The sequence below is a fragment of the Castor canadensis genome, chromosome 12, assembly GCF_047511655.1.
Source record: "Castor canadensis chromosome 12, mCasCan1.hap1v2, whole genome shotgun sequence".
NCBI classification, from domain to species: Eukaryota; Metazoa; Chordata; class Mammalia; order Rodentia; family Castoridae; genus Castor; species Castor canadensis.
Window position 1 is genome coordinate 110,977,932 of NC_133397.1, and position 24,106 is coordinate 111,002,037.

At 46.3% G+C, this 24,106-nt stretch overlaps 1 long non-coding RNA gene across 1 annotated transcript; it reads left to right on the plus strand.

Annotated features, from left to right (window-relative positions):
- Positions 1-21,269: 21,269 nt before the first annotated feature.
- On the plus strand, positions 21,270-23,892 carry LOC141414928 (uncharacterized). Its single transcript, XR_012439934.1, has 2 exons — positions 21,270-21,409; positions 23,104-23,892. It is a non-coding gene; the product is annotated as an uncharacterized lncRNA (long non-coding RNA).
- The last annotated feature ends 214 nt before the right edge of the window (positions 23,893-24,106 follow it).

Below are 24,106 nucleotides of genomic sequence, written 5' to 3' on the forward strand. Positions count from 1 at the left end.
ACTTTCATCTGGGGACGTCTGTTCAACTGTTTGGAGTTATCAAATTCTTCGATGGTGTTTTTAGGCTGAATGTAAATCTGTACCTGTGACACTGCTGCCAGCCCTCTGCTTCTATAGAGCTGCTCCCAGGACCACCTCTAGGCTGCCCCTCACTCATACTGCACTCTGTAGCTCATGTTCCATCTGAAAATCATAAATTTCCACTGCTCTGCTCAGTTCTCTCTCACTGATATCTGCTGCCATCGTGTTTCCTTCTGTCTCTGAATTAGATTACTTAGGCTTAATAATGTTTAATGGCATTCTTGTCTTTCTGTCTCTTTCTTTATAATTCTGACTGCAGCCATTTTTTCAGGCCTAATGATATTACTAATTTACTATGTTTTTTTTTTAGTTCTATGACTCCCCTCCCATTCCATTGCTGCCAGAATAGTCTATTTAAAAGACAGTGCATGTCAAGTATAGGGACTCGTGCCTGTAATTCTAGCTACTTGGGAGGTTGAGATCAGGAGGATCACAGTTCTAGGCTAGCCTGAGCATAAACAGTTTGTGAGACACTACCCTCATCCCCATCTCAACAGAAAAAAGCTGAGTGTGGTGGCACACATCTGTCATTCCAGAGACAGTGGAAAGCTTAAAATATGAGGATCACAGTCCAGGCTGGCCTGGGCGAAAAGCAAGACCTTATCTCCAAAATAACCAGAGCAAAAATTGCTGGGGGCATGGCTCCAGCAGTAGAGCACCTGCCTAGCAAGTGCAAAGCCCTGTGTTCAAATCCCAGTACTGCCAAAAAGGAAAACAAAAGGCAGTGCAGATTCTACTCTGCCCCAAGTCCCAAAATATCCTTCTGTTGCTTACCAAATTAACCAAGATTCAGGGCCCTTTGTACTACTAACCCTCCCTCTCGATCATACCCCACTCCTCACTCTAGGAAGAGCCCTCTCCAGTCTGGGCTTGCTCAAGTCCTTCTTGCCTTTTCTGCTTAGAACAATCTCTCATTTACCACTTCATGGCTGACATCTCTTACACACTAGCTCTTATTGTCACTTAAAGTGTCAAGAATGTGAGTCTTTTCAAATATACTGCAAGTAACTGGGGGAAGTTACAACACTCTTAGACATTTTTGTGTGGCCTCAGAGCCTGGGATTATAATATTAGCTGGTGGACTTAGATTCTATTGATAGGTTATATATATTTTTTCTTAAGTAGAGGAGCCTACAAAACCTGGAAAGAATAAAGGCAATCCTGCTTGAATACTTAACAATGTTGACATAAACCAAATATTTAGTGAGATTCAAAGAATTAAAATAACAAGAAGAGGTTGTTCTTTTTTTTTTTTTTTTTTGCAGTACTAGGGTTTGAATGCAGGGCCTCTCCACTTGGGTCATGCCCCAGCCCTTATTGCTTTAGGTATTTTTCAAATAGGGCCTCTCATTTATGCCTGGGGTCAGTCTGTGCAGTGATCCTTCTATTTACACTGCTTTTTGCATAGCTGGGATGACCACACCTAGATTTTATTAATTGAACTGGGCTGGTCTTGAAAGGTTATCCTCCCAATTTCTGCTTCTTGAGAAGGTAGGATTATAGGCGTGAGCCACCACACCTGGCCCATGAAAAGATTTTCAAAGGCAAACAGATGTTTATTGAGAGGGTTTCAGCTTTTCTAGAGGTTTTTACATAAGCCTGATTTCCATGATCTTTCAGAATGGTTTGTTGGGGGAGCAGCTCAAAGTGGTATGGGGTTTGGGAGCAAACCCAAGGTCCTGAGTTCAAACCCAAGTACTACAAAAAATAAAAAGCTTTTATTTGTTTTTGATGAAAAATGGACGGTTCATTCTCAAAAAATTATACTTTAGAGATTTAAATTCCTCACCCTCAAACTTGGCAGTGAGGGTGGGTGGGTGGTTGGGTGTAGGCCGTTGGTCATTGAAGGTGGGATTGTGAATGTCACTGAACTGCTTGGTGTTTTTCCCAGATGCTGGTTCTCTGGGCAGACTCCTCCCCATTGGCCTAACAGCACACATGCAGCTTTTGCTGGAAAGTCCTAGGATTACATTTGGGGAAGATGAGAAAAATAGGGTTCCAGTGCAAACCCAGCAGCATGTAAGAGTACACAGTCAAATGCTGTACCCCCCCAACAAGCCTGAATTTCAGGAGCAAACACTTAGACTATTCTACTGGGATTGAGCTCACATTAGGGTGTCAAGTGACGACTGATCTCAGAGCAGGGAGAGCAAATAAGGTTCACCCTGAGGAGCCACTGGAGATGGCTGGGGAGAGCAAGAGCTGGGCTAAGAAGACTTCTTGGAAGATTATCCTAACAACTAGCTGTATCTCCATAGATGAGGGAAATAATGGCAGCTGACTGCTTTGTACTTATCAATCTCAATCCAGAGTCATGATAGATTCAGTTCCCAGTACCACAAAGAAGAGCTATGAAGAGGGCTCTCCCTAACTCAATCAATCCCAAACCTCCCCGTCCTTCTAAGCCCCATGTGAGTACCCTGCGCCCTGAGGACTGTCCTGCAGCCCTCAGTGCTGTCTCTCTGTTCTTAACTCAGAGCTTATGTCTGCAGTACACATGTAGTATCTCCCATGTGCTTGTGACTGCGGTCTGCTGTTGGCTATTGAACACTTTCTCTTTGGAGAGGCAAGAATCCCACAAGCGTGGGCTCAGATGGGACTTAGCTAAGACTGAGTTAGAAATTGTGCTGAAGCTGTGCAGTCAGCAGCTCTTGGAGTATCAGTGGCATGAACAAAGACACATTCCTTCCCTGCCCTGCCCTCTGTATGTTCCTGGGGTCCCTGGGGTGGGCTCACCTACTTTTGGAGTTCCAAGAAAGAATATGCTAAGTGTGTGTTAGCTTTTGGAAGGAAGCGTGTTTTTACTGGGAAACTGTGGATTAAAAGAGCATTTCTTGGTGAAGTCTATGGCAGAGTTTCTCCTTTTTCCTTGTCACTAAATCCCCGTCTTGTACAAGAGTCAGAAGCCCTCTGGGGGTTCTATGTCGCACCCCAGGCCCAAGCATGAATATCAGTTGGTCAGAGAGACAGCCGTGGACATTCACTTCTTGGCCATGGTTGGTTTAGGCGTGAGTTTATCATACAGTGCCAACCAATAAGCCAAAAGGGGAAGTGTGTTCTTTGGGAGACTCCTAACAAAGGTGTTTTTATGGTGGTACTGGGGTTTGAACTCTGGGCCTCACGCTTGCTAGGCAGGTATTCTAGCGCTTGAGCCACTCTGTCAGCCCTGAAAAAGGTTTTATTCATTCCTGAGAAGGGCCATCTGAAATGAAGCTTCTTTTTTCCTCCTTTGGATAGTGGTGTGAGTGCAGGATGCTTGCAGCCAGGGCGCTCTCTCTGACATCTGGGGCCATGCTGGCGAGGGTGGCCAGGTAGAGAGAAGTTCTCTGATGGGAAATTCCCTATCTCCGGCCTTTTTTTTTTTTTTTTTTTTAATCACACTTCATCAATTTTGTTTTGGCCTTGAACATTTTTTTTAAACAATTCTGAAATTAGGATGTATCTTTTGTGGCATGTCAAAGTTAAATTTGTGCCATTTTTTCTTAATGAAGCCTAAAATAGTTGAGTGTTTTACAAAAAGCTGCATCTAAGATTTCATCAATGTGAAACCTTATTGTTTTTCATATTTACTAGGTTTTCTGCTATTTTCCTTTTTTAAAATAGTAATCTATATAACCGATTAATTTTTAAAAACGTATTATATTATTGTTGTACTGGAGGTACATTGTGACATCTACAAAAGTGCTTACAATATATCTTAGTTAAATTCATCCCCTCCATCATTCTCCTTTACCCCTTCCCCCCTTCTTAGAATCATTCCAACAGGTCTCATTTTTCCATTTTTATACATGAGTACTGCTGTTTTCCTTTTAAAGTATCCTACCTGAGGGCTGGGTGTGGTGGTGCACATCTGCAGGTCCAGCCACGCAGGAGGGGAAGACAGGACAATTGTGGTTTGAGGTCAGCTTGGGCAGTTAGAGTAAGACCCCACCTCACAAAGAAACAGGGCTGGGGGCAAGGCTCAAGTGGCAGAGCTCCTGCTTAGCAAAAGCAAAGCCCAGTACCTCCCAAAACAACAACAACAAAACACCCTAAAAACACAAAAGGACTGGGAGTGTGGCTCAAGTAGCAGAGTGCTCGCCTAGCAAGTAAATAAGCAAACAAACAAACAAATAAACATAAAATGAAAGTAGTCTAACTGATAAAGCTTTGTCCTTACACAAGGATGCTGTGCAGGTGGGGTGTTTGGAGGAGGTGACCCAGCTGTGAGCTGGACTGTCATAAGGACATCAAGGCCTCTAGTGGCCTGGATTCTCTCTCTTGTGGGAAAAAGAATCTTCTTTTGTTGGGATGTGGAGCATCTCCACTCTCCAGGCGCAGAGGCCACTCAAACAGGAGACACCTACTCTGTGGCCCTTGCAGTTCTTAAAACAGTCAGACAGGAGTGTTGTGACACTGGCAATGGCCTTGGGCTTTTTGAAATCTAGAGTCCAGGTGTACTTGGCTGGAGAACAAGAAAAGGCCACAGGAGAGGGCTGTATACTCAGAGGGAACTGAACCCAGTTCCTACCAATAGCAGTGCCTCAGCAGGTGGTTCAATCCTTGCTCTTTCTCTTCTGGCCCTCCCCCTTCCCTCTTCTCCACAGGCAGCCCTCCAGGTCCCTCCCTCAGATCATTCCCTTCTCCTCCTCCCTCGTCCCCTCCTTTCCGTAGTCCCTGGCCACGACACACACACACACACACACACACACACTCACGATTGCTGAGCACCTCCAAACCTGGAGGTGACTCTTCATCTTAAGTTACATTGATCTCTTACACAATTTTAAAAATACAAGATCACAAAAGAAATGCTTTACTGAGCAGGGGCCTATGTCACCCTAGATGAACTAGAGAATGACAGACTTGTGGGTATCCACTTTACTTAGGGGACAAAAGTTTTTTTCTGCTTCTTTGGAATGAATCTTAGTTGCATCTCCTTGTGACTTTTCTCTTTGACACAAGAAGTCAATGTTGCCACCACTGGCCTTCCTTGATCTTGGCGAGTAGGAATGGGCCATGTGTGGGGCAAGGCCCTCTCCACCAGAGTGCCTGTGAACATCACCCCTCTGCCCCTGCCCCAGGGCTGGAATAAGTGTGCAGGGCTCAGAGTGGAGGTTCCTTCCTCTCCCTTTCTCTTTCCCCCTCCCAGTCCTAGCAGATTTCTGCACTAAGCTTTAACCTTCCACAGCTACAGCTTAGGGACGCTGAAGTCACTCACCCACATAGAAATACTCTGGGGACTTGTCCTCTGATGATAAATCCTTTATGGTGCCTCCAAACCGAAACCATAGTCCAAATGCAATGACGGCTGACCCGGCCAGCTGGAAGGTAAAGAACACAGTACTGATGAGGAGAGGAGTGTATGCACAGACCACGGCTGGGAGGGTCATCCCTGTATAATCACCTGATCGCCCTTCCCAGCTCACAGGAGAAGAAACGGGGATAAGAGAGGTGAAAGCCTGTGCTTAAAGGCCCTCGGGGCCCTGGGATCTGCACTGGGCTTTTCTGGTTTCAAGTGTAGAGCTCAGGCTGGGTCAACCCTGACATCAGGCTGCCCCATGGTTATGGGAAAGATATGGCATGGCTGAGGGGCATCTCAAAAACACTGTTCCGAGCTGGGTGCTAGTGGCTCACATCTGTAATTCCTAGATACTTGAGAGGTTGACATCGGGAGGATCATGATTTGTAGGCCAGGCCAGGCATATAGTTCTGGAGACCCCATCTTCAAAATCACTAGAGCAAAATGGACTGGAGGTGTGGCTCAAGCTGTAGAGAGTCTGCTTTGCAAGAATGAAGCCTTGAGTCCAAATCCCAGGCCCACCAAAAACAAAACAAAACAAAAAAACAATGACAACAGTAACAAAAAACCCTACCAGCAGGCAAGCCCCCTGCCTTATTGTCCCTGGCTAGGCATGCTGAACCTCCTCACCAGCACCACAGTAAGTAGCAACTGTGTCTTAGGTGCCAGGTCACCAAGAGCAAGATGAACTCCAAGACCTGGGGGAATCCACTTTTCTAAATTAGAAGAAAATACACCAGCCTCAGAGCCCACCCACACGTCATGATGCACAGTCTCCAATTAGAAGGCTGTTCAGAGACATGGGCAGCCCTCTTTCCCCAATTCTGCATAGCAGCCACTGCCCTGCTCTGCTGGAGATGGTTTTGCAGGCAGGAACAGAGCCTGGCCTCTCTTTCTTTTCTTTTTTTGGTTGCTATTTTGAGTTTCCATGGAAAGTGAGAAAGGAAAAACTAATTTTCTGAAAAAGTGTGGTCTGTGTGCTGTGTGGCTCATGGAGAGGGTGAGTGGCTGGCATAGCCAGTGGCTGGGCAGGCTGGCAGCTGGTAGAGTCATCACTGGGCTGTGTCTCTGCTCTGATGGCCACTGTGGGGATTGGCTTTGACCCTGGCAGCACTTTCTGCCATCACAGGACTGCCACAACCACATGCCAGCAGGCTCCAGTCACGGTGTTCTCTCTGCAAACACAATTCTCCTATTTCACTGTATCGATCAATCAATCAACAGATATTTACAGGGCACCTTCTAGGTGCAAGGCACTATGGGAAAATAAGCGAGATGTAAAAATAGCCTCCTGCCTCTGCCAATCCAGTCACTGTTACTGTTGGGCTGCTTCAGCCTCTCACCAGACGAGCAAGGGAGAGTATGCCTCTGTCCCCCACAGCAGAGTGCCCAAAGGTGCAACAGGAAGACAATGCCTCTGTCCCCCACAGCAGAGTGCCCAAAGGTGCAACAGGAAGACAGAAGGGGAAATCAGAGAAGAGGTTTAATAAGGAAAAATTCCCAGGAGGCTTTCACAAAGGGTCTTCTACCTTATGGGGCAGTTTGTAAGGGACACAGCACTGCCCTCTAGGGCTATCTGGCTGGATTTATATAAGACCTCTGTCTCCCAAGGCCAAGTTCCTCTGGTTTCTTCAGAAACACAGCAGCCTTCAGTGAAGAATCAGTGTTGGGGGGTGAGTTTTACCGGCTGGCCTCTCCCATGGAGAGGAACTAAGAGTTTCCAGCCCTCAGCGGAAGGAACTAGTTGGAGACTCTGAGAACTGGGCTCAACCAGCTCTCCAAGGACTTTTGCAGGTTTTAAAAGGGCAGCATGACGTGGAGATGTAAAAAGAAACCATGCTAGCATATTAACAATATTTGTCTTTGAAAGGCGGGATTACAGGTGACTTTTTTCTTCTGTTTTCTAAGTGTGCTGCGTTAAGTATGAACTACTCTGCTAAGCGTAAAAATGGCTTTTTAAGAAAGCATTGAACAGTAGTTTTATGTTCAGTCTAAAAACATGGGTAGTCTTCTTGGGCTGTGCTTAACTTGGAAGGACACCAACTTTGGGGTCCTCGCTCTTGCCATGCAGAAAAGAGAGTGATGGTCCTGATCAAGCCCTGTCCCTGGAAGATCCCAGAGTGCTTGGGACAAAATTGCCCAGCAGAGCCCCGTGGCAACCCTGTAACCCTCCTCTCTGCAGTGCCTTGATGGAAACACAAAGTTTCCAAATGCAAAGTACAATCTATTGACAGAGGCACCAGGCCAAAGCCAGCAGCCACCAAGCAGACTGTGGAGGAGGTGACTGGTCCCAGGGACACCCTACCATGAGGCCACATTTTTGGAATCTCTCTGTCCACAAACTCTAATTTCTAGCTGTCTGGGATCATCCTCCCAGACGGAATCCATTCGTCCGGTTCTGGCACAGATGTGTTTGATGCATAATGGAAAATGAAAAGAGACGTTGCAATTTAAAGCCATCAGGCAACAGGAAAAAATCTGCGCTGGCTCATCCACACCCTCAACCCCAAACCACACGGGTTTCCTTCTGGGTCAGGGAAACTGCGGCATAGCTGAAAGTCATCACTGTGTGGAAGGGAATCCTCCTGGCATGCTGCTGGCCGTGTCAGGGGCCTGTGGGTGAGGACCCGGTCACTGCATTGGAAAAAGGCACAGTAGAGACCACGTAGCCCTTTGGGTCTTTGGAACTCATCGATCCTGTAAAGCTCCGGAAATGGTCAGTGTTCATCGAACTTAGTTCGGTCTACGACACAGTAGAAATGGCTCAAAAAGAATTCATACCAATTTCAGCCTAGTAAGGAACAAAGCAAGTAAGTCCTGTGTCTCAAGGCTCTGTGTCCCACACAGCTAGAAGAGACGGTTCCCCAATGCCCAGAGGGACTCTTTAAGCATCTCTAATCCTAAATGTTAGCCCTACCAAAATTCCTCTAGGCCCTAATTCTCTCTTCTTTTCATTTCAGCCCCTCTTTTGCATTCAGACAGGGCTGTTCCTCCACCAGGTTAAAACATATAAGAGAGGCTGCTCCCTTTTTCTTCCTCTCCTCCTGTCCCCAGCCTCATCAACCTTCACTTCCTCCCTGATTTTCTTCCTTGCATGTTTACTAAGAATGAGCCAAGGTCCAGGCCAGGCTCATGTACTGTGCTGGACATTAGAGGAATGACACCAAAAACAGCAGGTCTCAGGTCCAATATGGAGGACAGCAGGTAAAGTAAGAAATACAGTAGAATGCAGGGAGCAGTGTGCACCCTGGCAAGGGGGAGAGCAAAGTGCAACTACCAGGGGCCTGCAGCAGTCATCCAAGTCTGAGTTACACCTTGAAGAATGAGCTAGAAGTCATTGAGCAAGGAAGACCTGGAGGGAGGAGCGAGCTCCAGGCAGAGGGCCCAGCATAGGGAAGGGTATGGTTTCCTTACCTAATGCTGTGTTGAGGAAAAGAGGAGTCTGGGAGAGGTCAGAGGCCAGGCTTGGAAGAGAAGTAGGGGTAGCCGGGGTTCATGGCTGCTGCTTAGCCCTGAGGGGGAAGAGGAGATGGGAACCCTTCTTTTGATGGGAATCATCAGGCACATAAATGTTGCCTGGCTGCCAAACACAGTGAGGAGTCAAAGATAAAGGCCCGATTGACTGAGGACCAGAGAGGGGACCAAGGAGTGAAGTAGAGAGTCCTGAGAACCAGTGACATGGTACCAACCAAAGAACTCTGCTTCCAGGGCCAGCCCTTCTCCCTGTACCTCTGGCAGAACTGCAGCCTGAAATTCTATTTTCACAAGAATGGACTTCTTCACACAACTGCATGAGTTGGGCCTCGATGTTTACCACTGAAAAGCACTTATTGAGCATGCGTTGTGAGCCACGAGCCAAGGACTGAGAGATGAGGAAGAACCAGCCATTCTCCTTGAGGTTCTCAAGGGCCTGTGGTAAAACACCAGATGTGAATTTTGTCCTGCTGGTGAGGATTCAATCAGAGTCAGCCTGCTAGAGTGCACATAAGACACTTAGGACATCATTCCTTCCATCACCATTCTTTTTTCTGAAGACCACTTGTGCACAAGGCCTTCAGAAAATGTGATGAGACAAGGCTGGGTGGTGGTGGTAAAAGTATGTCCATTACTTAAGAAGAGATGTAAAATAGGAAAAAAAAAAGGTGAGAAGAATGTGGAAGGTACAGACAGCGACACATAAATCCACGTCATTATAAAGGGGACTACCATATGTAGTTACATATTTTCATGGGCAAGTTATTTCAGTAGCTAACCATATTCTAGAGAGTTTATAGGACACAGAATTGCCAATTGTAAGCATATGTCTCTAGAGAAGACAGTTGTGTTGTAAAACTAAAGAAACAGGAGAGAGAACGGAAGACCTGCTTTAAAGCATTTTAAAGCAAAATGGACGGGTGGTTTCTTGTAAGGGCTACCTGCCAACACAAGTCATTTAGCATGAAGCAGAACTTGTTTTTGGGTTTCAATTTTATTTTATGGAACTTATTTCCACTTTCCTAGGATTGCTGGTGAAATGTCTTATCATTTTTTTCACTTACAAAAAATAAAAAATAGAGAGAGACTTTATGAACTGCAAACATGGTCCCCAGGAAGGCACCAGTTCAGCTGGAGGGGGCAGTGCCAGATGTGAAAGTGTGGAGACCACTTTCCTCCAGCTGGCCCTACCTCCCTTCCTGGTTGCCAGCCAATAGGTCACAAGGAGCAAACACCGGGAAGGAAATCCAGCAGAGAGCCCCTTTTCAGGGTCAAATGCATTCCCACTGTGGGGGGAGGTTTGAGACTGTGTGCTTATACCTGGGTGTGAGACAAAGGAATAGCTGTCACCTTCCCCAGCCAGTTTTCTTCCTTCTCCCAGTTGGTGGTCACTGCTCTTTCTGTTTCCTGGGCCAGTACACTGTCCTCCCCTTATCAGGGGAGGCTCACAGTTCTAATGTCACCTCCTTGGGGAAGCTCACAGCTCTCAGTTCTAATGTCACCTCCTTGGGGAAGCCTACTCTAGCCTAGATAGGTACCTTCCTTCCTTCATAGTTCATGTAAACATAGCTGTTGAAATATTTTTGATTTTTTTTAAACACGTGAGCTCAGTGAGCACAGGGAAGGTCTGTTTGTCTCCCGTAGACGTTTGTTAAGTGAGGGACTAGAGAACAAAGGCACCATTAGGCCAAGCAAGGGACTGAATTGTGTCCTTCCAAAATCCAAATGCTGATGCCTACCTGCAGAGTCACAGTATTTGGAGATGGAACCTTTACAGGGGTGACCTGTAAGTCATGAAGGTCATGAAGGTGTGGCCCTCACGATGGGACACTGCTTCTTCTAAGAGACACCAGACAGTTTGCTTGCTTGCTTTCTACCATTGAGGATGGGATGACAAGGTACTGTCTGCCAGCCAGAAAAAGCTGGTGTCTTGGCCTCAGATTTTCAGCCTCCATAACTGTGAGAAAGAAATTTCTGTTGCTTAAGCCATCCAGTCCATGGCATGTCTTTCTGTGTGCAGTGTGAGTGTATCTATGTGTGTTGGGGATTAAACCCAGGGCTAGGTATTTCTTTTTTTTATGTCAGCATGAGCTGACTAAGACAGGCTAATAGGAGCAATTGCAAACCACAACCCTCACAGCTTTCCAAGGGACTTCACCAAGTACTGTTTCAAATCCATCTGCACCTGGGAAAAACTGTAGTCACTGTGTGAACACAATGTTGAATGTATTCAGCAAAACACTCGCCCACAGAAAACGAAAACAATACAAACAATATCAGTTCTGTGTTTTCCTAAGCCTATGTGCTGTGAATCTTGCATGGACACAAAAATACACCTGTGGGTGCCTTTTTCTCGTAGGGGCTCTGAGCACATCACAGGAGTACAGCAACACAAACACACTGCATGCAAATGAAAGAATGAACAAAATCAATCCTTATTCCTGCTTCTCCAGGGTGAATGCCATGTGTACACACAACCCATTCATCTGCTCCTCTCTTCTTTGGGATAAAGTAACACAAAGTTGGAAATGATGCTTCTGCCCTAGAATTTTCTTTAGGTGCTTTCAAGCTAATACTTTCTCTTGGTGGCAATTCTTATCCTAGATGGAATGGTAATGAGTCCTCACAATGCTTGATCTGATTGAAGCCCCATTATGCTACCACAAGGGGAATGCAGTCTCTGCCTTTTAGGAGGCAGATGGCAGGAGCACTTTTGCTTTGGAAGCTGATACTAATTTTCTCCAAGTGGAAAATAAGCTCCCAAGACCTTCATCCCCATTATGCACTGAGAGCCATGCCAGGATTCAGAGGGCACTTTCACAAAATCAAGGGTTTTATCAGAAAAAATACAAGAGAGCTGAACACCTTACAACATTCATACCAAAAGCCCTCGAAAGGACCTTGCTGCTCTGACCTCTTCATCAGGACAGGGGAGGAAGACCTGAAGACAGGAAGGAGGCAGCGTGTGATGGGAAGGCTGGGTGTTTGGAGATCCGTGGCGGCTCCTTAAGATCCCAGTGTTTCTTCATAGAATTACCTAAGAATAAGCTCATGCTAAGAAAGATATTGTTCAGGTAAGAGCATACTTTACGATCAATCAATGCTTAATTCTCGGCGCTGATGGAAGGGTGCCAGGCTCTGCAGTATTCTGTTGATCTCTGGAATGAACACTGGTGATATATTTGTGCCAATACTTCTGTTGATTGAGGTTGCCATAAAATTACAGGCATGGAACAGCCGATCTTACTGGAAGGCTGTTTATAAGTGCTAGGGAGAGGGGAGTGGATGGAAGTCTGGGGGAAGGAAATAACCTGGAATGAAAGCTTGTTGTGAATGTTAAGCGATATCCTACCTATAGACATGTGTATAACGGCTTCTCTCTTAAATACAGGGGGAAGGAGAGGAGAGCAGGGAACAGCAAGAATTAGGAGAAAGATGGTGGTTGTGCAGTTTTCTCTCTGCTAAAAACAAATGTCACAGACTACTGACTAATGATGCCAGGGGACAAATGGCTTCATCAAGTGAAGGTCAGATAGACACTGAATTAAAATCTAATTCATTCACAGAAGTGAATTAAACTCAATGTCTGCCTTATCTCACCTAAGGGATAAGCTCGGGGAAGGGGACAAAAATGGCTTTTGTAAGTTCTCTGGACTTCCTCCTGAAGCATCCTGCTGGGACTTACCCTAGGCTTGCCCTCTGAGTACACTAATACTTATCTTGGGGGCCACAAAGACTACTGTGACAACTCATCTATATTGAACTGTATACAAGCAAAGACAGGACATTAAATGGTATTTATGTTTCAGCCAAATACTCTTCAAGGTGGTTGAGAGGATGATTTGGGAGCAGAAAAATAAGATTCTTAAATATTAATCAATAACAATAATCATATCCAATTTTAATTGTTACAGAGAGTCAATGGTGGCAGATAAATGATTCAGATAAAAGTCAGATTGGAACAAGGTAAAACACTAGAAGTTAGCTTCGATAGGCTCTAGTAGAAATCATGAATGCCTATATGGGTATTTTATAGTTTGCTCTTAGCATCAATTTCATTAGAACCTGCTTGAGTGCAGCACTGGTCCATTCTCAGAGGCCTGGGTTGATTCAGAGATGTGTAGGCCCAAGTCAGCTTCCATGATGTAGCTCATATGCACCCCACTCGCTCCCTCCCCCCACCTCGCCCCTAGACTCTGGGCTTTGCCCTGTCCTGTCGGGGGTCTCTGCTATTCTTGGTTAAGTCCTTTGCCCTCTGTTTATAAACTGACTCCTTCCCAATTATCATTAAGAGGTGAGCTTGTCACACACTGTAGAACATTTTCAACCTGCTCTTCTAGAACTGTTACTTTTGAGTATCAGATTGCATAGCGATACCTTTAGACAGGCTAACAAGAAACCCACATGCATGTACAGCACTGGGGTGTGGAGGAGTGACAGTGCTAAAAACGGGGTTCCAAGCAACTGGGTTTGAATCAGACTCTTCCACAGGCCTGAACTGTGACCTCGGGCAAGATGCTTAAACTCTTGCACCCCTCATTTACTTGTCTGCAAAGTGGAGGGAAGAAGTGCATTTTAAGAGATTAAACAAATTTGCATTTCACACTTAGAACAGTGAGTGCCCAGTACTTAGGATGTCTTAGGTTGGAAGATGCTCGAATGTTACACTCAAACTAAAAGCTTAATCTTCAAGATAAGAAACACCACTCTTGTGCCACCAATAACCTAGCTCTCTGCTGCTGCCTTCTAGTAGTTTTTGTGGGCTCTACATCGCCACTTTCCATAAATTTCCTTGAACCATATTAGAACTATTTTCTGAACTATACTAGAAAGCCAGTGGCCTTCATAGAAGCTATGTCCCCCTTTCTTTAATTTTAGATTATTTAAAATTATTTTTCTTTTGGCGGCCCTGGAGTTTGAACTCAGGACCTCACACTTGGTAGACAGGCACTCTTACCGCTTCAGCCACTCTGCCAGTCTTAATTTTAACTTCCTTAAGACTCAGGAAAAATGTGAAGAAGTATTTATAAGTGAAAGAATAATTATAGTTAAGCTAGATCTGTCCATAGACATTTCTCCAATGAGTCAGTGCTCTATATCTCTGCCCCCCAGTACCACAGCCACTAGTTCACCTAGAGCTACTGAGCATGTGAAATGTGGCTGGGGGCGTGAACACTACATTTAATTATTTTAATTAATTTCAATTTAAATAGCCACATGTGCTCAGTAGGGTAGTCACCATGTCACATGCTTGTCACATCTCCAACCTTCTCTTTCTGTTAGTCTGGGGACTTCAAATGGTTAAGAGCAAAGAGCCCATCTCTGTCACTAACCAGCTAAGTCTCCCATGCCTGTTTCCCCAGATGTAATCTGGAGATGATTATAGTGACTGTTTCATAGGATTGTGGTGAGGACTGGAGGAGTTAATATAAAATTATGCCCAGGAAAGCAGCCAGCACATAGCTTATATTCGTATAGTGTTTACTATTCTTCTCCAAGTTTTTTAAAATTGCCTTGATGCATATCCCTCCTCAATTCTTATCTTGCTTTTCTTCTGTCTTAAACTGATCAGCTGGTGTTCATACACTTCTCCTGTTTCTGACACATGCTGGAGTACTTTACTCATCTCCCTACACCTGTACTTATAGAATGCTTCAAGTCTAACTTAATACTGAGTATCATCACCCTGGTCACAGACTTCACATTTTCCAAGTAGTAGCTTTTCTTTTGTTGTTGTTCTGAGACAGGCTTTTGCTATGTTGCTTAGGTTACATAGCATATAAGTGAACTTGAGAACCCCAACATGTTCATACAGTGAAAAAAATAGAGTTTAAAATTAGAATATCTGGGACATACCTACCTACTGTGTCTGACTTTCAGCTTCCATGTTTGTACAATGGGAATAATGAGGCTGTAGATGGGAGAATTATTGTAACTATTACCTTGCTTGTGGGGGATGATTTGTTCTTTGGAAAGCAGATTTTCAAAAAATTTAAGGGCAGGGAAACACCCAGCAGCTCACACAATGATTTTAGCACAACTGACGATAACAGGAGACTGACAGAACCGCTCCGCATCCACTGAGCTGTGGAATGTGGCAGTGGGAATTAAAATTATTTTTTGCAATTTCTTTTTTAAAAATTATTATTATTTTCACTGCGCTTGGTCAAAACCACATGAAATATGTCTGCAAATAGGTGGCCTTACGTTATTTCACGTGATTGCTGTGATTCGTTATCAGATGGAATGATAATGCATGAGAAAGCATTTGTAAGTTAGAATAGCATATAAATGTCAACTAGCAGGCCAAAGAGGGCGAGAGAGCCAGGTCAGGCTCATCTTTAATGTGCTCCGCCCATTGGACTTTCCCACGGGGAGTCTCACCCTCTTTCTACCCCTTGTCATGACGTGGTTTATTTACTTCAGTGGGCCGGTATAATGTTGCTTGCTTTGAAAAGTAGAATGACCCTGCTGTGATATTAACTGTCAACATGAAGTTTGGGAGATGGAGCTTATGTTCTCTTTTGTCACACATGGTTGGAGAGGGGACCTAAAGGATGTTCTAAAATAACAGTGAAATGCAACGGACGATAGTAATTGTAGAAGTCATTACGTGTTAGTGTAAAAAAGAATCTCAAAACAATAATGGTAAACATGAGTAACTGGGATTAAGAAAACTGCCAAGCCAAGTGAGCAAGTCAAGAGGAGGGGTCTCCTTGCTCCATCCAGAAACAAGTGCCTCTGGTGGGCTTCCGACCTCTTCCAGCCACATCTGCAACAGTGGTTCTCAAAGTGTGTCCATAGGGCAGCATCAAGTTGGGGTGGACAGAGCTGCAGAGCTGCTGAACAACCTCTCTAGGCCACCCGTGCGCACTGCAGCTTCTCCATTGCCTTCCCTCGCCTGCACCTGGCAGGGCAGGGACCAGACACCTCTGCTCTAGGGTCAGTACACAAAACCCTGTCAACTGGAGCCACACTGACTCTCTGCTAGGTGCTGTGGGACTGGAAGAAGGGAATGTTGGCATGACACAGTCCCTACCCTCCAGGAGCAAAGACCAGAGAAGGAATAAACTACAATCAGAGGCCAAATGGAGGCTAAAGACACATGTGCTTCCTGATCTAGGGCTGGGTCCTCATCATCTCTGACTCACCAGCGCTTAGCAGGGTGCCACGCTCATTGCAGGTGCTCAGTGCGCACTTGCTGAGTGAGCTGACTGTGGAGGAAGGGAGTCTCTCCTCTTGACACCATGCCCCTGATGAGCTGTCAGACTCCTGGCACTTCGGTTGGATGTAGAATACTTGCTTGCTTCTTCTTACTTGCATGAGCCTCCTGGATTATAGATTTTCTCTCCTCTGGTATTTCAATTTAACTATTACTCATATTTTATGTTTCTGAATATTTACTATGGGTGTGTACTAACTAATTTCCTTCCTTCCTTCCTTTCTTCCTTCCTTCCTTCCCTAATTCCCTCCCTTCCTCCTTCCTACTTTCTTTCTTTTTTAACCTGTCTTTTGGATAGGTTATTGCTTTAAAGTTACTGTTAGAAATGTTTGAGCAAGAGGGGGAGACTTGTTTGAGCCAAACTTCTTTCACTCCCAAGCTAACTAGACACTCTTTCCACCAGCACCTGCTAGGCACCTCCAAGTGAAAACCTAAAGCTGCATTAGTCACAGTGAGGAAAGGACAGCCACTTCAAACTTGCCATATATGGCATGTGTCTTTCAACAAAGAACAGCCCTGCTTCCTGTGGGACAGTGCCACTGAGCAGCTCAGCACTGAGCAGCTCAGAGCAGTACAATGATAGGAAAACGCTGAGCGGACAACAATAAACCAAGGGATAAACAGTGCCCAGGGTTTTCTTTAAACCAACATATGTGGCTGGGTGGGTTGTGGTGTTTTATTTATATTGCTATGCAACGGAGGGGAAAAAATGAAGGTGACTTCAATGAAAGCCACAGGAATATACTGAGCTATCTGATTGCAGTGCCTGAATCCAGAGCTGACAGACTCTGGGAGGGGTTTCATGGTACACACCAACCACATCAGAGATTAATTTAGAAGGGTAAATGGGTAGTGTTACTTTTGTTTTTAAAAATTCAGTAGTGAATACAGTTGGCAACCTGGGTCGGGGTGCACCATGCAGTTCTGGCAGGTCTATTTGATGTTCAGAAAACCAGGAGCTGCCAAGAAGAAGCTGCAAGTCCATCTGTCAAATTGCAGATCACAAAACACACCCGCAGCCTCTGCACCTGCCTTCTGGCCAATTTCAGACAAGGAAGGAAGTGCTGTCACCCAGGGAGACCTTAAACCTCAGAAAGACAGACATCCAAGGGTGTGTGTAAATGCTACACTCTAAGTCACAGCTGCAGCCTGTCCTTCTAGGAAAAATCCCTCCAACCAGAAAAAACTTCAGAAACTAGGGGTGTCTCTGGAATCAGGTTCCTTTGAGGACCATGAAGGTAGACATCTAACTAATTTAGATGAGTTCCCCAAAGTCCTTAGGCACATGATTCAGTTTGCCACTTTCTCTTTAATTGTGTAGGTACCTGTACCTACTGCCGTGCCCTCCTCTGTCCCTCTGTCCCCATGGAGGAGAGGAAGCTCCCCATGTCTCCTTCACACCAAGAGAAGAATCTTGCTCAAATCTAAGCAAGCAAAAAAGAAGGAGGTAATGAACAGGTGGACATAGGTCAGTCTCCAGATAAAGTTCCCAACGATTATCTGTGCCAATCATGAAGGCCATTCACACCTGGTTTTTTAACCTACAGATTCATTAATTCACTCTGCAGATATTACTGAGGCCCTACTATGTGCTGGACACCATTCTAGGTGCTGGGGATATAGCTGTGAACAAAACAGAAAAAAGATTTTCCCGGTTTGTAAGTTCCAATGGGGGAAATCCACACGTCGAAATTAAGAAGATAATGTGTTGTTATTCTCCAAAGAAGACAAGCTGTAAGCCACTAGGCATACATCTATAGTATTTGTCATCGTTGAGGGAATCAGGAGAAAGAGGGCTGCATTTATTGGCTTCCTGTGGGCCAAGCACTTAATAGTGAAAATCATATCTGGACACTGGTGGCTCATGCCTGTAATCCTTTTACTAGTTACTCAGGAAGCAGAGATCAGGAGGAACTCGGTTCGAAGCCAGCTTGGGCAAATAGGTGGCAAGATCCTATCTTGAAAAAACTCATCACAAGAAAAGGGCTGATGGAATAGCTCAAGGTGCAGGCCCTGAGTTCAAGCCCCAGTAAAAACAACAACAACAAAAAAAGTAAAAATAATAAGTTTTGAGCACTTACTATGGATGAGGCTTATAGGAAGGTGAGGTCAGATAGTTTACATAGGTGCGTTTAATTCTCTCAACAACTCTATCACTCCAGTTGTACAGATGAGAAGCCAAGTTCAGAAGTAAGAATAACTTGTTCAAGTATAGCCCCCCTGTCTAAGCAGATCCCACTTAGGATGGCTATACTCCAGCCTGAGACTTTGTCACCCGATGGTGGGCTCACATTCCTCTTGCTCTGCTCTCCAGCTGGTGGACACTGGTGACTCACCTGTGCCCACCTCCCTTCCACGCCTCCCTCCAGGGTCAGCCTGAATGCCCATCTTCAGGAGAAATTTTCAGGCATTGTTTACTGTGATGCCTGCTCTGAGCTCCACACCTCCATCACCTATTGGATAGGTCACTTCTAACCTCAGTGGCTAACACACATGGAGGCGCTCAAACTTCCTTTCTTTATTGTGTTCATGGTCAACAGGGTGAAATTTGTCACTTGATTGTATATGATGTTATTTTTTGTTGTCCTAGATGCATTGGTCTTGTGTCCTCAACTAGATTAGCAGCTTAAGGGACAATTTTTATTGTTTGTTTGCAGTGCTAGGGTTTTGAACTCAGGGCCTTGTGCTTGCCAGGCATGAACTCTACCACCCGAGCCATGCTCCCAGCTCTTTTTACTTTTGTTATTTTTCCAATAGGTCTTGCTGTTATGTTGGGGTGGTCTGGACTGCAATCTCCCTATTTATGCTCCCAGGTAGCTGGGACGACACGCATGCACCACTGCTTTTTCTCGGCTGAGATGGGGTGCAGGGTGTCTTATGGACTTTCTTGTCTGGGCTGGCTTCAAACTGTGATCCTCCTGATCTCTGCTTCCTGAGTAGCTAGGATTATAGATGTGAGCCACTGCACTCAGCTGAGAACAGTGCAGTTGTGATTGTTTTGTAATTGTTTAATAGTGGTTCTTGAACTTGACCATGGATCAGAATTACCTGGATGGCCTGTTAAAATAGATTGCTTAGTCCCTCTCCCAGAGTGTTTGATTCAGCAGCTCTGGGGTAGGCCAAGAATGTGCATTTCTGACAAATTCCTAGGGAACGCTGATGCTGCTGATCCAGGAGCCACACTTCTGGGAGGTAGGGTTAACTTAACGTACCACAGCGTTTAAGAGAAAGTAGGCAGAGTCTGAGTCCCATCTCACTAGCTGTGTGACCTTGGGCAAGTTAAATTATTTGAGCCTGCTTCCTCTTCTGCAAAAATGGGGATAACAGGGTGCACATCAGAACTGTTGTGAGGATGAAGTGTAATAATAAATAGGATGTGGTTGGCACATTGGAAACTCTAGATAAATGCTTTTAATTGTCCCTGGAAAGACTGCCATGACATCAGGCTCAGCCTAAGACTTCCTTCTCAAGCTGATATGACGCTTCTTTTGAATTTTAAGCAGTGAGAGTGAGGGGTGTCACCTCAGCATGACATCTATAATTAACAGCCTTTGAAACAGAGCCAGACTACTAATAATTACATCAGGGCCTTCAGAAATGTCTCTCCCTAAAGTGTGCTGGCTATAAATGCCCAGGGGGGTGTACAAAAGCCATTTGTAGTTTTAAAATGCAGGGGCTGCCCCCAGGATAGGGGGATACCTCCTCTACACAAATCCCCTTAGGGGAAGGAACTGAAGATGACCACTTGGCTTCTGAAATGCTTGGAGATGCTGGAGTCACCCAGGCGTCTGGGCTAATGGCTTGGCAGACACAAGAGGAGACCATCCTTGAATAATTAATTACTTGCAGTCACAGAGAGAAAAAGTCTCCAGAGCAGATAGGACAACCACCTCTTCCAGCCCTGTAATTTCAAAGCATCCAGGCCCCTGCTGTTCTCTCCTCCTCCCGCAAGAACCTCTTCACCCAAAGCAGGATCCCTCAGGGTCTATCTGAGCAGTTTACACTGGCTGGCATTCTTTTAAACCCAAGAAGGGGTGTGCAAAGAAGATCGCTTTCAGACCTTTCCACAGTTGTCCAGGACGGAGAATTCAGGGAGCTGGGGATGGTCGAGCCCTAGCTATGCCCTAATATTATAGGAGTCAAGGACCAAAGCCCCATCCTGCGAACCGCTGACCCCCCGGAATGCTGTCCTGTAATACTCTGTGAAGTTGAATGAGCTCATCTGGGACGCATTAGTATTTAGCAGAGGCTGTGGGCGGGGAGATACCGGGAGAGGCTGCTGCCCCTTGGAAGCCCCTCTGTTCCTCACCCCCCCCTTCATAGAACAGCACCCCTGTTTTCTCATCCAGGGGTACTCTCCCTTGATGCCCAGAAAAAACGCAATTGCCCCCAATTTCCTAAACAAACCATCAGAGCCAGGTGGTGTGTCCACACACTCGGGATGGGGCGCCACCCGAGGCAGCCCCGGGGTAGGGTTTCCCTCCCAGCACCCGGGCCAGGCCGCCGGCACCCGCGGGAAAGAAGAGAGCGAAGGGGGCGTGTGTGCCCGGGCGGCTGGAGCGCAGCGCGGGCCACCAGGGCCCCAGCCCTCGGGATGGCGGGCGAGGAGACGCTGGGTCCCCGCACCTGGCGTCACCGGCCGGGAGAAAAAAACCAAGACACGGGCTCCTCCCGGGCAAGAGGCGCACTGTGCCTCCCCGCGTCTCCCCGTCTCTTTCTAGGCGCTCCCCCTCCATCCGTCCCCTCCCTTTGTCGCCTCCGCCTTTTGAACACCCAAAGCCCAGCTGGATCGCTGCAGCGGTCAGGTCCCCGGAGACCCCAACCCCGAGCCCGCCACCCTGCCCGGCCCTGCCCTGCCCGGCCCTGCCCTGCGCGGCCCGGCCAGCTCGGGGCTCACCCAGAAGAGCAGGTTGAAGCCGAGCAGCAGGTACTTGATGCACCGCAGGCCCCCGCGGAAGCGCCCCATGCTGCGGCCCCGGCGGCGGGCTCCCGAGTCCCCAGGCCCGCGTCGCGAGCCCAGGGCGCCGGAGGGCGGGGCGTGGGCGGGGCCTGCGGGGGCGGGGTCACTTGGGGCGGGGCCAACGGGGACCCGAGCGGCCCTCTGGCGAGGGATGGGGGCGCCGCGGAGGGGATGGAGATCCGGGTACCCCCCCACCGTGGGGTCTCTCTTGATGCGGTGACCACCTTCCCTCCCGCGGACGCCCTGTCCCCGTTGGCTATCCGAGCATCTGCAAGGAAGGAGCATCCACTGGCGACATGGGACCCATTTAATCAGCGCTCTGTGCCTGGATTCCTTTGAGGCCCACGGGGATGGGTGAAGTTGTCCTCGGTGGCTTTGGACACCTAGGAAGGTGACCGGGTAGACACGATTAGTAGGAGTCCTGAGGCTGGCGCTTGGCTGATTGAGTGTCCAGGGCTGTGTTTCCGCACAGCCCTGCAAGCTTGCAGGCCGCGGAGGCCTCTGGAGGGGACCTTTCCTCTCTCCCTCCCTCCCTCTGCGTCCTCCGAGGTCGCTTACCTTAATAGGCAAGAACTGGGAGAAGGCGAGGGAGGCGGCCGCTCTGCGCCTGGACACTGTTCCCACCCTGCTTGGTGCGTCACGGGCGGGCTTGAAAGGAATCCAAATGATCGGGGTCTTGATTGTGATGTGGAGAGGGAAGAGAAGGGGACTTTTTTTTTTTTTCTCGCTTTGTTTTTATTAAGTTAGGCTGCTGGCGGGGGAAACCAGGCTCCCACTCCCTAAGCGTCTAGAACACGTCGTGTCAGACACTATGGGGAGGCAGGAAAGTGTAAAATTCAGAGAGCTTATGCACTAGTTTAGCGACACTCTGGCAGTTGTAGGCCAGCCATAGTAGCAAGTCCCAACAAGGAGCAGACGACCAGGTCTGGTACTATGTGTGTGGTAGTGGAGTCAGATCTGTAAGCAAGTAGTCCCAAAGGAGAGTGGGCCTGATCAGACTTTGAAGAATGAGTCTCAGCAGAGAGGAAGAATAGTCCAGACAGATTGCATGTGCAAAAAAGCCCAGGGGCAGAGAGCAAGGCTTCCTGGGGAATGCGAGACCTGTACTTAGCCCAAGTGGAGCAGGAGCCCATGTGAGGGCAGCGGGCAGAGGAGTCAGAAAGACATCAAGGTCAAATCACAGCTTGCCAGCAGCTGAGCAAGGTGCAACAGTATCTGCTGTTATTCGTGGGCCTTGGTTTCCTCATCTCTAACATGGATGCGAGCACCTGCTTCAAAGAATTGTAGTGAAGATTAATGAGTTAATATTTGTAAAGTGCCCAGAGAAGTGCCTGGCACAGAGGTCAGTGTGATACAAGACTTAGCTCTTCCAGTATAGCACTCTGTCAGCCACCCATCAGTTCCCACACCATCGTCTTGGCCTACATCTGCGTCTTTGGATATGTTTGAGTATCTAGTGAGTTTTGTTTATGAAAATGAGTAGAAGAAAGAAAAATAACAAAAGTGCTGATTGTGGTAGTATGTGTCTCATGCAGTGAACCAGAGACAAAGAAAGAGCTTGTTAGGTATGCAGAGGCAAAACCTTAGTTTCAAACAGGTGTAGTTACAAATCTGTCACCTCTGCTTTGCTGTAAGGAAGATTTGAATGAAGGAGTAGCATCTGACACCTAACAGGCATTCACCGGATCAACTGAATGAACAGCAATGATACACTTTAGATGTGTTGTTGAATTTTATGTCAGAAGACAAAGTAGATTTAGAGATTATATATCCTACACTTTCTGGAAACAGAACCCCTATTATGATGTGTGAATCTATTGCTCTTTCACACTGCAATTTTAGTACACATGCATTGGAGACAGATTATTGCCTACCTAACATAACGGTTTTAGATTTTGCGTCCTGGCTTGCCTGGTCCTCGTTTCACAAAGTTATATGTTTTAGGAGACTTGGCAGGACTAGGCTAAGCTAACCCTACGTCCCCAGTAATGAGTTCAGAAAACAAACTGATAGGTGTTCCACCAGCTGGGATGGGAGCGGTGTCTACTGGGGTCCAGAGGGTCTTTCTTCTTCTTTTTCTCAAAGTTGTTGCATCTGGCTGTTACACTTGAAGTTACTGCATCCACCTTGGTACCAGCCTTGGGACAGATCTGACACTGAAGACAACAAAGCAGAAAAACCAGAAACCCCAGGCTGTTAATGACAGTACTCCACCATCAAGCCAGTCGACTCTGAAATCAGTTGTAGTCTAGGTTTTTATATGTATTATGTATGTATGATGTATATGTTTTTGTGACCGAGAGGCATCTTGGCTGATAATGCATTTTCAATAGACATTATTGGGCTGGGGGCATAGAGGTAGAGCGATTGTGTAAACAACCTCCAAATTCCTTGTTATGCAAGAAGAATATCCCCCTTTGTGTTTGACCTTGTTGTGTAGTGTTACTTGTTGCTGAGGATACCCCTAACCAATAGAGGGAAAAACATAAATTCATTTTTTGATCGGCTGAGTTAGATCTGGTGGGAAATCCAGATGGAGTAGGAATATAATTGGGATTCTGGAGAGAGGTCTGGGCTATAAATTTCTGATGTATCTTAAAATGGTGAAAAATGGAAGCCAGGGGTCTTCAAACTTTTCCCATATATGCACTAAAAGAATTATGAAAAAAATTGACCCGTGTACTTTTTCTCCAACATTTTAAGATGAATATTTTTAAACATGCAGCAAAATCTAATTAGGTAACAAATATTATTTACTCACCACCTAGATTCTGCAATAACCATTTTGCTTTAACCAAATGGCTTCATACATATGTTCATTTGTCAATCTACCTTACTTATTATGTATTTCCAAATAATATGTTTCGCCTCTCATCTCTTTAGCATGCATGACATTTTAGAATTCAGATATTTGTTTCCAGGTTTTTTTTCAGATAATATTTACCTCAACAAGATGTGCACATTTTAAGTATACTATATGATTGTTTTAACAAGTGCCTAAACTCCATTACTGTTGTCCTCAAAGGTTCCCTTGTGCCCTTCCCAGCAATCGATGCCCCCATCTCTCTCCTAGAGGCAAACACAGCTC